Source organism: Syngnathoides biaculeatus, chromosome 10 (genome assembly GCF_019802595.1).
Source record: "Syngnathoides biaculeatus isolate LvHL_M chromosome 10, ASM1980259v1, whole genome shotgun sequence".
In the NCBI taxonomy this organism is placed as follows: domain Eukaryota; kingdom Metazoa; phylum Chordata; class Actinopteri; order Syngnathiformes; family Syngnathidae; genus Syngnathoides; species Syngnathoides biaculeatus.
Genome location: NC_084649.1, coordinates 27,396,290 through 27,409,604, shown reverse-complemented (window position 1 = coordinate 27,409,604; position 13,315 = coordinate 27,396,290). Strand labels below are relative to the sequence as shown.

The 13,315-nt window shown below is 48.9% G+C and overlaps 1 protein-coding gene across 2 annotated transcripts in view; it reads left to right on the top strand.

Moving 5' to 3' along the window:
* The window catches only part of rap1gapb (RAP1 GTPase activating protein b), a 74,666-nt gene continuing 61,351 nt past the window's right edge, over nucleotides 1-13,315 (top strand). For both annotated transcript variants that reach the window (XM_061831911.1, XM_061831906.1), the window contains exon 1: nucleotides 1-262. The gene's annotated coding sequence lies outside the window, so the exon portion shown is untranslated. The remainder of the gene's footprint in view (nucleotides 263-13,315) is intronic.

Sequence of the window (13,315 nt, the reverse complement as noted above, 5' to 3'; positions counted from 1 at the left end):
GACATTGATATTCTCCCCGACGTAGCGCCGGGCTCTGAATAATGAATGGATTCAATTAGGCAGCTGCGACACGCCGCACAAATACTTGACGATGGTGATCATTAGGAAACAAGAGGCCATTAACCGAAACTCTTAAAAAAAACCAAAAAAAAAAAAAAAAACCTCCGAGGCCGACGCGTGGAGCAGCTTTTGCAGCAACGCTTGGAAATTCGTACGGAGCAAGAAAGCCCAACTTGTTGCTCTGCAAATGAACGTCTCGAAGGTAGGAAAGCTGTCAAATCGCGGCGCCGGAGGGAGCGTCGTTCGCCGCGGTCGGCTTTCGCCTCGACGACTCGTTCCTTCCCGCCGGTCTCCGTGTCAGCCTTTGATTTCCAGATTGGATTTTCCGCATTGATTCGCCAGAGGAGTCGACGTCGCCTGGCTAAAAATCGTGTCACGACTGACAAAGGCAATTTTTAGAATCATCGTCGTCAGGGGGGGGCATATTTGAGAGTACACGAGGCTGCCGCGAGGTACGGGCGGGAGCAATTTTGCCCGAGGACACTTTGACGGCAGACATTTCAGATGGAACTCCAAACTTTTTTTTTCCCTTCATGATAAGAGTCCACAGAGTGCCAAAATCTCGTCCCGCAGTCCTCGCGGTCGACGTTTGGACTTTGAATGGCCGAATATCATCAGCCGTCTTGATGAACTTTATATTTTGGGATGGTCTGGAATTCTCCTGAATGATTCATGGCTTAGGCGGTTGTCGATGCCGGGGGACGTCCCAAGATGCACTCAGAGCATGCTTTTTCCCCCCCCCTCCCCTCCCCCCCCTCCCCTCCCCTCCCATTTGTTATGAAAATTTCATGGTGCTTTGCTCCGTTACCTCTTTCACCTCCGCAACTGGGTTACGCTTGACGACTTGAGCAGCTTTCAAGCTCGCGTTTGTGAAGATTTGGGGAGGTGTCGGGATACAAGATAATAGAGCCCATTTGTTCCGAGAAAGGCCCGACGGACTTGGCTCTGCGGTGAATACGACATTTTTGGGTCGAACTGACTCGCCGGTTGACACGCTGACGGGCTCGCTGACCAACGGACTGACTTACCAAATAAACAGCGAAATGCAAAAAATGAACTTCGACCGACCGAGCCGCTGACCTACTGGGTGACTTTCCGCAAAGCCGACTACCCGTTTGACATGCCGACAAACTAAGACAGCGGATTTCAGTTCTACTGACTGACAAACCAACCAGTGAGCGTCAAAGTGAATGCAAGACGAACAAACAGACGAAAGAACTGAAGGTAACTGCCGCAACGAAGTAACAAAGTCACTGACTTGACTGACAAAACGATGCTGTCGAAAATGCCCGTTTTGAACGGCGATAGCTCAGCCGCTCCATCCCAAAACAAAGCAGGACAGAACATTTGCGATCAATCCGCGCTGATCTTCCATGATGGATTAACGCTCGCGTTATTTTCCAATCAGCTGCAGCAGCCGCGCTCGTCATCCAACAGCAGCGGCGGCAACGCGAACGTCGCTATTTGGCACACTTCATTAAAATGCATGGGAATAGTGTAATGGTGTTACACAAGAGATGTTCCGCAGCTGCAGGCTGTTTAGTATTCATTTCCAGGAGGAGGCAAGTCAACAGAGGATTTCCACATCGACTCGGCTTTTGCGTTTCTTCCATTTTTGGGCCCGTTGGCAAGCGCACTGATTTGATTGCAAATGAAAGACGACGACGACGACGACGACGTGCGGCGTTTTGTGGATGTTCGCTCTTGTCCGGCCGCCGCCGTTTGGCGCGTTGCACGCTTTGGTTGGACAAAATCCCTTCGAGACCGGGAAGACTTCATAAGTCACTTTCTGAACGCCTCGTATGAGAATTGTCGGGCAGTCCTCAATTATTCGTCAAATCTTTGATCATCTATTTCAGGACAAGATTTTAGGAAACACCGAATGTATATAATTTGTGCTAGCACGTAGCCACAATATCAGCGCCGCAGTTCCTGAAGGTGCCGACAGTTGAAAACGTGACGATCTCAACGGATTCATTTTTACTTATGGAGCAGCTGACCTTTTGTCCAGCTCTTGACTGAAATCCACGGATTCAAGTTTGGAAGTTCCTTGCACCTCCCCGTGATATCCTCGACAGTATAAACCCAACTGACAAACTATTTACCGGTCCGAGAATCCGAGCAATCGGCTGAGCAAGCGACCCGCCGACTGGCCGACTGACAGGACGGGAGGCGGCTCAGCGATTGGCCGACGGGCAGACGGACTGACGACTTCACTGCAAGATCAACAAAGCGACGAACTGACTGATTGACGACCCTACGAACACGCCGACGGAGTCTTTTGTGGTCCGTAACTGTACAAACAAACTTGACATGACCAATGACATGAACGATCGAGCGATCAATCGACTTCCCGACCGGGTGACCGACTGACCAATAAATGTTGATCAAATCAGAGACATCCACTCGCTTTGCGCTTGGTGTGTTCGGCAGAGGAAGGAAAATCCCCCCCCCCCCATCCAGATGAAGACGTAACGAAAAATAATGAAGTGACAACAAGGTCCTTCCATCCAAAATCAATTCCGCCTTCATCGTTCCTGAGAGCGCGGCTGACGTCGCAGATCCACGGCAAGTAGAAATCGGAAGCGGGTGGGTCACATTGCATGCTCGCTGGTCACATGACACTTTTTAAAAAGGGACTGTGGGGGGGGGGGGTGGTCATCGCAATCGCGCATGCAGACAACCTGCAGGAGCATCCGTCCTCCTTTTCCTTCCTTCACGCCGCAGCTCACGTTGGCACTTTTTTGTTGTTGCTTTTTCTCCTTCTCACCTCAACACGTTCATCAGCATCGTCTTCTTTGGTCTCGCCAGTTCGGGGGTGAAGAGCGTCTTCTCATTTGAGACGTAAGGAACGCTAACTTTTTTTTTTTTTTACAGACTCCGGGTAAACGGAATTGTCGAATATGCGCAAAGACGGCGGCCTTTTTCATTTGACTTTCAGCAAGAACCGCATGGAAGTGAATGAATAGAAAATCCGCTAAACTTTTGGAGGTGAACAATCCCGTTGCAGTACGGCGCTGCCGCATAAATATCAATAGAATCATAGAGAGGAAAATTACTGCACGCTTCACTCACCTCATCCAATTTGCTCTTCTATTGGCCCCCCCCCCCCCTCCCCTTTCACCCTCCGCCTTGCAAAAGAGCACGTCGGCAGTGGGCAGCAGGAGGACGAACGAGGATTTCTCCAGCGACTGCTCCCACTTTTGCGTGTTTTTCAGTCGGTCCGCTCCCTCCCGAGTCAGTTGAAAGGCTTCAGCTCGCGTTCATCTTGTTTGTGTGTGCGTTTGCCCCCGACGCCCCCCGCAGGCCACACGCAATTAACGTGACCTTGCGGCGGCGCACCGGGCAGTCTGGCCCCACCACCTCCTTTGTCCAATGTCAAAGCGGCTCCCTTCCGGCTCGCTCTGCTCGTACAGCGGAAAGTAAACAACACTTCGGACCAAACGTTTGACCTTTTTGAAAAATGTCGTTTGCGATGGTCCGACGCAAAATAAACGCAGCTTTTAATATTTGCGGGGGGTCGGCCGAAGCGGAATTGAGGATGTCAGATGGTAACAGGTCGCCGTTTTTCAACCTTTGTTGCATCAAGGCAGATATTTGAAAGGTAAAAATGTGGCACAAATCTATCGTCATTTCCAGCCTACAATTTCTTCACACGCTTTCAACCCTGCGGTGGATGCACGAGCCAACGTTAGCGTGGCGCTAGCGTTAGCGTTAGCACACCTGGTTATAAGCCTCGGTACACAGAAAGAGTTTAGTTCAGCTCTTTGTAGGCCGCGAATTATGGTCGGCAAATAATGACGCTGAAGCTTTTACCTTGTAACATGGGTGAAACGTGAGGGGTCACTACCGGGGCGGTTGGTAGTACACACGCTTGACTTTAGGGTGGGCAGCGTGGGGTCGATTCCCACTCAGTGACGGCGTCGAGATCTGCCCGGCGACCGGTTCAGGGTGTAGTCCGCCTTTCGCCCGAAGCTATCTGGGATGGCCTACCGTGACACTTGTGAGGATAAGTGGTTTGGATGACAGATGGATGGCACGTCAAATGTATCTTCCGCCCTCTAGTGGAAGAACCTTTCATTGTTCTGCCGTTCAGTGTACGTCGCTGGCGAAAATGGCTGATCAGAGAGCAGTTTTGGACCGTTTATTTGTTTTTACAAAGAATTTTGGAGCAGTTGAGTGAAATTGTAAGATGATCTCTCTTGGGACAGCGTTTGGGAATCGCTGAATCCCTGGACTAGTTGGTTCCGCTGGTGATGGCCAAAGGTTGTGGTTTTGAATCGTGGCGTACCTAATAAATAGAGTGGGCAGAAAAATGAATGTTATCACCTCAAAAGTTCAAAATGGGCTTCACGGTATTTGCAAGACTGGCTGAAGATTTTATTCAAAGGCCTTCAACGTGCTTTAGTGCGACTTGGTGTCCATCATTTGTGTCGGGGGGGGGGCAGCTTTGACACTTGTTTGCCCCGCGAGGCTCATCGCTCGCTTCGTAATGAGCCAAAAATGAGCTGGAGAAGGTGATCGTAAACTGGATGCCAGGAAAGCTTATTAGGGCGGCTGCGTACTCCGGGACCAAACGCAGACATGTCACGTGAACCTCTCTGAATGGGAGGCAAGCCCAACCCCGACTTGTTTTGAGTAATTTGGCTGGCGTTGACGTTCACAAACGCTGAAAATATGTACAAAACCTTCCCTGTGAGGACCAGCCACAATTTGTTATTGATTTATTAGTAGTAGTTTGTTTGCTGGCATTTTCCAGTTTTTGGGCTTTTTCATATTCCAGCAGAAGAGCGCACTCCACCTTTGTTGTTTACATTTCAGCACATTGAGCTTTTTGTTTGATGACAGATTTTGCTTCTCGAGGTATTGATGATGAAGTCGTTTTTGCGGTGAACGTCGTTCTAAACAAATGACGTCCGCCTTAAGGCTCCAACAATTTACATTTCTGTCACGAAACCAGAGTAGGACCCAAATGCAGGAACTCGGAAGACGCAAGGTAGCTCAAGAAGAGACACGTTTATTGTACGCCCAGGTCGGGGATCGAGCAGGCAGTCCGGTGCGGCAGCGGTTGTTGGGGCGTCGGGCGAAGAGAGCAGATGAGCGGACAGGCAGGAGGGAGTCGGTACACGGGGAAACAATCAACGCGGGCAGAAGTGTCGAAGGAGTCAGGCTTGCAAGGTTGGTCGGAGAACGGACGGAGGTCGGTACACACAGGTTGGAACGGGGATACGAGAGTGCTGGAACGGGGCATGAAGCTCAAGGAACTGGCCCAGGACCAGTCGTCACCGGGTCCTAGCTATACACGGGGGATGATCCGGCCGCGCGAGGCGCCGGTGTGTGCCTCCCAATTAGCGCAGCCGCGCGGGCACCCGCACAGCTCGTTGTTGAAGCGGCAGGATCATGACACTGTCAGGTCACGTTGGCATCACAGCGCGGCCTTTGCGCCAGTCGCGTACAAGAGTGACGCACGCAGATTTGCCCGCCGCGCCTGCGACAGGTTTTACGTTAAGTTAAGTGAATTCCAGAGTTTAGACTTTTTTTTTTTTCCTCGAGCGACTTGGAGCGTCACGATCGGCGGGCGAGAGCGGGAGCGCAAATGCTTCCCTCCCTACCCCAGTGATCCATGAAATGTGAAAAACGAAAAGCTCTTTGCGCTTCTGGAAAGCTCCTCGCTAAAATCTGTGACGTGCAATAGCAGAATGTGGCACTTTTTGGAGAGAGGCTCATTTTGATGGATGTGCAAGAGGCGCTTCGGCCTACTTTAGCGGTTTTCCATCTACTCGAGGCACCAAGTACCACCTCGAGTCGTACCTGTGGCTGTACCGCCATTAGCAGCTACGCTAAATTTCAGTAGCGTAGCAGGTCCAAGTCTTTATCAAAAATGAGACAGATCTCATTTTGAAAAAGTGTAGTCAATATTATTTTAAGCCACTCTGTTCCTATTCACACGACACTTTTTTTCCAGGATACTAACATGGCAGCCGGGCGGCTCTGCTGGTAAAGCGTTAAAGCGTTGGCCTCACAGTTCTGAGGTCCAGGGTTCGATCCCGGCCCCGCCTGTGTGGAGTTTGCGTGTTCTCCCCGTGCCTGCGTGGCTTTTCTTCCTCCCACATTCCAAAAACATGCAACATTCATTGGACACTCTAAATTGCCCCGTCGGTGTGATGGTGAGTGCGGCTGTCGTCTGTCTCTATGTGCCCTGCGATTGGCTGGCGACCAGTTCAGGGTGTACCCCGCCTCCTGCCCGTTGATAGCTGGGATAGGCATTCCCTGCGACCCTTGTGAGGACAAGTGGCGAAGAAAATGGATGGATGGATGGATGTATAATAACATGGCGGCACAGTGAATTCTGCTTGCAAAGTGTTGGTCTCACAGTTCTGAGGACCCGGGTTCGATGCCAGCCCCGCCTGTGTGGAGTTTGCATGTGGGTTTCCTCCGGATGGGCACTCCGGTTTCCTCCCACATCCCAAAAACATGCAACACTCTTTGGACACTCTAAATTGCCCCGTCGGTGTGATGGTGAGTGCGGCTGTCGTCTGTCTCTATGTGCCCTGCGATTGGCTGGCGACCAGTTCAGGGTCTACCCCGCCTACTGCCTACTGTTGACAGCAGGGATAGACTCTCGACCCTCGTGAGGATAAGTGGCATAGAAAATGGATGGATGGATACTAACATGACCGAGAACCTCTCAGAGCGAGGAAACACGACTGACGAGGTGTCAATCATCTGCACGCGTCCGCAGCCTCTTGCTGAGCTGTTACGTTGGGCTTCGGGAGCTTTATCGAAAGTCGTTTTCAGTGCTGAACTGGACTTGGGTGCTGGTGGTGATTATTTCCCATGCCACCATTTGGGAATCGTAGGCTTAGCGGCTGGCAATTAAGGGGGATTTACAAGATGTCGTGAGCGGCTTTGCTGGCCGCTCATCCCCGTAACGACGCACACGTCCTCATAGCCTAATTGATGCTAATGACACATCTGGACGCGGCTTGCACTTTAGCGCCCGGCTGCGCGCGTCCGCTCCGCCCCCCCCAGAGAGGCCGTCCCTCTTATTGCAAATCGGTCCATCTTTCATATGTGTACGCCGTCTCTTCTCGCCGCAAATTTGCAGTTGGCTCGTTTGTTTTAGCCCATCTCTCCTCAATGGTTATCATTTTCATGACTTTTGAATGTTGCCCCCCCAATCAATTCTGGGGGACTTTGCTAAGTGAAGGACGGCCTCATGCTCTGCGATGGAATAAGGAAGCGAATATGAATGGAATGAATATTTCATGCGGGTTGCAGAGCTGCGGTATTGAGCAATAATCAGCCAGAGGAGGGAGTTCCATTTCAAGCGCAATGGAAAACGTGCCAAAGGCTGAATAATAATAATAATAATAATAATAATAATAATCCAGAGAGTGGATCAAAAAACAATGGAACAGGCAAGGTTTTAAGTTAACTCGTTTAACATTTTTAACAGTAGAAGTTAAGACCGAATATAATAATCTAAAAACAATAAAGCAAACAAACGGTGTAAACCACGACTAATGAAATAAAAAGCAGTGTAATGAAGTATGGCTGCCACGAGATGGCGGCAAAGCGCTTTTTTCCTATTAAACAAAGCTCTGGCCTGAGCACAAAAAGAGTGCGAAAAAGAAGAAATTTGCCAACTTGAGTGTACTCTTATATTAATCATCGAAAAAAAATTCAACACCTAGAAAATCAAAAGAAACAAATTAAAACCAAAAACAGCTGACAATCAGAAGAGTGGTGATCATTTGAAATGCAGTTAGCATCCATTCAGCGCACTTTTGCATTTTGGCGACGGAGACTCTTGACGCTTTGTTTTCTCGTCACCTGCTCGTGTGCATTTCAGATGAGGGTTGACTTCTCGCTTGGTCATGCATAAAAATGAGTTGCGTAGCCCACCAACCCCACCCCCAACCGCCTCCCCGAATGCCCGTTCGCCAGCATTTAAGAAAATCAGTTGGCGCGTTTGAATTCAAGTCAATGAAAGATGTGTGCTCGTGGCAGCCTTGTTCGCCCTGTGGCACACCTGCTTAGTATTCTGCCGTCTTCCCAAATATCCAAGTTAATAAAAAAAAAAAAAAAAAATGAATAAACGTTTCCAAGTGCTTATTATTCTTCGCTCACAGTGTTGCGTCACCGGACCGGAAAGGTGCGCTTCGGCGCCGGTGTCGCCTGTTCTCTTCTCCTCGGCATTGTCGCCTTGACAAAGACAGAGCGAGCGCCTCCTTGCAAATTCCTCCGCTTTCATTCCGTTCCGCCGCCACATGATTGAGAACATTATCGCGCGTCGGAGAGGAACTTGCGACTTGGACGGCGGGCGTCGCGACAATCGGCACCGATGAAGACGATCTCGTCACGAGTTCACTCGGTGAGCGGCGCGCTAATGATCCGCTGCGCTACTTTTCGTACGTGAATGCATCTTGCATATGTGCAGTCATTCGGAGGCAGCTCCAGCGAGAAGTTTCAATCATAATCATCATCATAATAATCATAATCATAATAATAGTACAGATGATTGCTTGTGAGTGGCCAACAGTCGCCTTCAGTTGTGTCCACCGCCTTATTTGATACTCCAAATCTATAAAGTTGTTGCAATAGAGCGAATATTTCTCTCTTTATTTTACTGCACTACATTAAAAACGTTTAGGATTCTTGCATGTCGCGTTATCACATTTTAGCACTGAAAATGAGATGCCCTTTTTATGTTCATTTTTTACCTTAACTTCGTCAAGATCGCTAATAAAGAAAAAAATAATCTCAGCGTTGTTGCTATCTGTTGGACTTCAGTCCCCTCAAGGTTGAGGATCACTTGAAAAGCAGGATTCATATGGAACCGAACACAGAAACTTTATTACAGTATTATTAACCCCACAAAGGAGCTGAAGGAACGAGTCAATGCTCATTAGAGAGCCAGTGTATCAAGTGAAACGTGGTGTCCACCAAGGCCGACGTTTAGGTCCCGTCCTTTTTCATCAATTTTGATAGATAGATAGACAGATAGATAGATAGATAGATAGATAGATAGATGATAGATAGATAGATAGATAGATAGATAGATAGATAGATAGATAGATAGATAGATAGATAGATAGATAGATAGATAGATAGATAGATAGATAGATAGATAGACAGATGAATGAATGAATGAATGGTCATCAAAGAGCTCCGAGATGAAACGGGCACCCGGCAAAAATGAATTTTTATTTTAACAGATGGATGCATGATGAAACTTTTTTTCATCCCGCATGAGGATAAGTGGCGCAGAAAATGGACTGATGGATGGGAAACAAGGAATGAATTCAGTTCATCAGAGAGACGGAAGGTGAACTGTGGCGTTCCTCAAGGTTGACTTCACGGTCCCATTTCTTTTTTCATTTCAGCAATGCATGAATGAGTAGACTTCATTCATTCCATGAGCGATGAATGAATGACTTTTGAGTTCATTCAATAACTCTGCTCAGAGGTTAATCAGCAGGTCCGTTACCCACTCAAGTCACTTGATACAAACGCATTGTTGGATTCCCGCAAGGCTGCAAGCGATTTTGTGTCCATCAGGTCAACTCGTGTGCAAACGCAGACGCTCGCCCGCGTGGAGCTTCCTCGGGAAGCCGCAGGAGAGCGAAGCACTCCGGAGTTTGGGGAATTCGGCCGGCAACCCGAACGACGTCGGTTCCGTTCGGGACGCGGAGGCCATCTTCGGGTGCGATTGCAAATTGGACACTTTCATCAAGGGCCGACGCATTTTTCATTTCCCGACGGGAACAAAACTGCTCTCAAAACAAAATGGAAAGAATTCTGATTGGCGGTTTGATGAGCAATTGCTTTCCAGCCCAGTCCATGAAGAAAAACACGTTCAGCGTTTATTACTCGGGGCTCTCCTTCTGATTGCTGTATTGATAATTCAAACGTTCACAGAAAAAAACCAAAAACAACTTCAGGCCGCCGCCCACCGAGCGACCGGGCCGAACCCGAGTGACCTCTCGCAGAGTGTCGAGGATTCTGCAACTATTTTCATAAGCTGCTCGGTCAGGGATTCAAACCTGTGGCCAAAATTTATGTCAGCGCAATAGGAATAGGCCCTTTTGAAATGTCCTTTTGTTTTTGTCCACATCCCCTTCCTGGAGCCTTTCTTTCTTCGTCCATAACTATTCGCTCTATCTTTCAATGGCTTGATAAATATGATAAAGTGCAATAATGTATACGCAGCATCAACGGTGGTACATGGACGTGTCACAAAAAATAAACAAATATGTACGGGCTAGCCAGCCATCCATTCTCTGAGCCGCATATCCTCGCGAGCGGCGCGGGAGTCTGGAGTCTATCCCAGCTGTTATCGGGCAGGAGGCGGGGTTACACCCTGAACTGGTCGCCGCCCAATCGCAGGGCACATGGAGACAGATTGAAGGGGCAATTTAGTGCCCAATGTTTGTGGGATGTGGGAGAAAACCGGCGTACCTACCCAGAGAAAAGCCACGCAGGCACGGGGAGAACATGCAAACTCCACACAGGCGGGGCTGGGATCAAACCCCGGTCCCCAGAACTGCGAGGCCAATGCTTGAACCATTTACGCCACCCGTGGGGGATTCTGCGGACGTGCAGAACGAGCAGCTAACGACACATTTTCATCATTTCAGATGGCAGATAATAAAGGGATTTAGTGAAAAGCCTTTTTAATATCTATCGATCTCGGCGGCGACGCGGCGTGACGTCAACGTCGTCCCAAACGCCGCTCGTGACGCTTTCAAGCCTGCAGGACGACACGATGACTCAAGTCCTCTTCTGGGTCCGCTGGAGGAAGGCGGGCGCAGATCTGGACGGTTCGGTTCTTTTCCGGACGATTCACTGACACTGGAGCCTCCAATCATCGTTCAGAGAAGTTTTTATTCATGATGGAAAATTCTTCTTTTTTTGTTTTATTAATGATAATACTGTAGCGCTTACAAAGTGGTGGCATTGGCTCAGCTGGTGAAGCGTCGGCCTCGCAGTTCTGAGGTCCCGGGTTCAATGCCGGCCCCGCGTGTCTTGAGTTTGGATGTTCTCCCCGTGCCTGGGTGGCTTTTCTCCGGGTGGGCACTCCTGTTTCCTCAACACATCCCAAAAACATGCAACATTCATTGGACACTAAATTGCCCGTAGGTGTGATTGTCTCTATGTGCCCTGCGATTGGCTGGCAACCAGCGCAGGGTGTCGCCTGCCTCCCTCCTGACGACAGCACTCCCCGTGACCCTCGTGAGGATGAGCGGTGAATAAAATGGATGGATGGGTGGATGCTTCCAAAGTAAAGTTGAAGTTTTATTCAATCATGCCAAATTCTAATGTTCTTAAAAATGATTCAGGTTCTTTTGTTTCGTTTTTTTGTCACGTCTTTGTGATGTCCATGATTTTTCTTTTTTCTATTTTGTGCCCTTTTCAAAACATTATGATTATGTGCGCTTCTTTCCTCACGATTTGAATGCAATTTCCATTGTTTGAGGAGGACAAAATTTCAGCAGCGGAGATACCAGGGCGACGAGTCACGCCACAAAATACGCAAACTCCTTATGAGATGCCTCAATCTCTTGGATGTAGATGTGATCCACGTTTGGCCTCTCTATACGGAAATATTTTTTTGGGGGGGGTCGTTCCCCCAGTGGCATAAAAGAGTGCGTCCGCAATGGATCCCTCCCAACGACTTCACTCAAGTCGACGCGTTTAAGTCGCCGTCATCCGCTCCCGCTTTCGCTTTGCGAGATATCGGAACGAGATTGCAGTGACTGATGAGTTCTTCCTGCCCACGAGGACCAATCGATCTTTGCCGCCTGCGCCCCTCCCGACAACGACATCACCCTGATAGCAACGCAATCAATTATTTGTAATTTTTTTTTTTTTTTTTTTAAATCTGATGACATTGTCAAGGATGCTCGTGAGGTTTTCCCCTCGGGTCACCTTGCGTGCCCCGCCCTTTTTCAGATGTTTTTTTTTTTTTTTTTTTTTTCCATCTTCTTCATTTTGCCCTCTGGGATTGTTATTGTCTGCGCTAGATGGCATTTAATCCAATTGATTAGCTGCGAGGCTGGCGGGCACCTTCCCAAGTGGAACGACCCCCCCCAAACCCCCCCTCGGTGGCAATGTTTGCTACTTGTCCTTCATGAAGTAGTCGACACGTCGCAGGTTTTGGAAAGCCTTTTCTCGCTAGACAGAATTTGGGGGAAGCAATGACAGTTCAGCCTCGGTTCTCGACCACAATCTGTTCCAGACGTGGTTTGTTCGAAATTCGAATCGATATTTCCCAGTGCAATTAATGTTCAGAGCGGATTGATCCCAAATTTAGGGTCTGAAAAAAGGTCGGGCCGACACTTTCAAATAATGGACGTGTTGGATATTTACAGCTAAAACCTTTCATGGCCTTTCAGTTCCATTGTGTCATCGTTGTAGGATTTTGCAAAGTCTAATATTATTTTTCGAGTCCAAAACACGTTACCAGAGGCTTTTCCGTGTGGTTCAGAAAGCACTAAAATGTTGTTGTTTTTTTTTTTTCCCTGCGCACAGCTGGAGATGCTGGAGATCCACTGACCCTTGAATATGCGGGGACATTTTTCATTTATCATCTACGGCCCTGCCGTCCACCTTGAAAAGGAAATGTTGTCCTCCATCACAACTTTTCCACTTCGGGAAGCGGATTTTGAGAAAAAAATCCCGCATTCCGCGTGACGTTTGCGTTTGTCTGCACGCGACGGACCTTCGGGTCTCCGGGAGCGATTCCGTCCGTTCGACACGTGGGCATCGCTTTCATGCGGCTAAATCAAAGCGAGGCGTTAATCCGGGGATGTTGGCCCTCGGCGGGGGGGGGGGGGGGGGGTCCTTCTCATCCTCCTCATCCTCCTCCTCCTCCTCCTCCTCCTCCTCTTCTTCTTCAACCGGGTAGCGGTTCCATGAAATAATAAGCCTCCCTCTGCGGCCGTCGCCACGACTCTCCTTTATTCCCCCTAACGGGCTCCGCTGAGGAGAACTCGTGCGCTCTGCCGGCTTTTTATTTTATTTGCTTTCTTTTCTTTTTTTTGGAGCAATTGTGTGTTTTTCTACTCCCGCCTCGTCTCCGTCCTCCCCCTCCTCATTTCTCCGAGGGCACAATCGTGCAATCTCCTGTTGTGTTGTCTTCTTTCTTCTGTGTTGGTGTCCCGCTCCTCTAAATGGATCCAGTGAAGAGAGATTAACAAAAAGAAAGAAAGAAAGAAGAAAGAAAGAAAGAAAGCCAGTGATTGAAGAC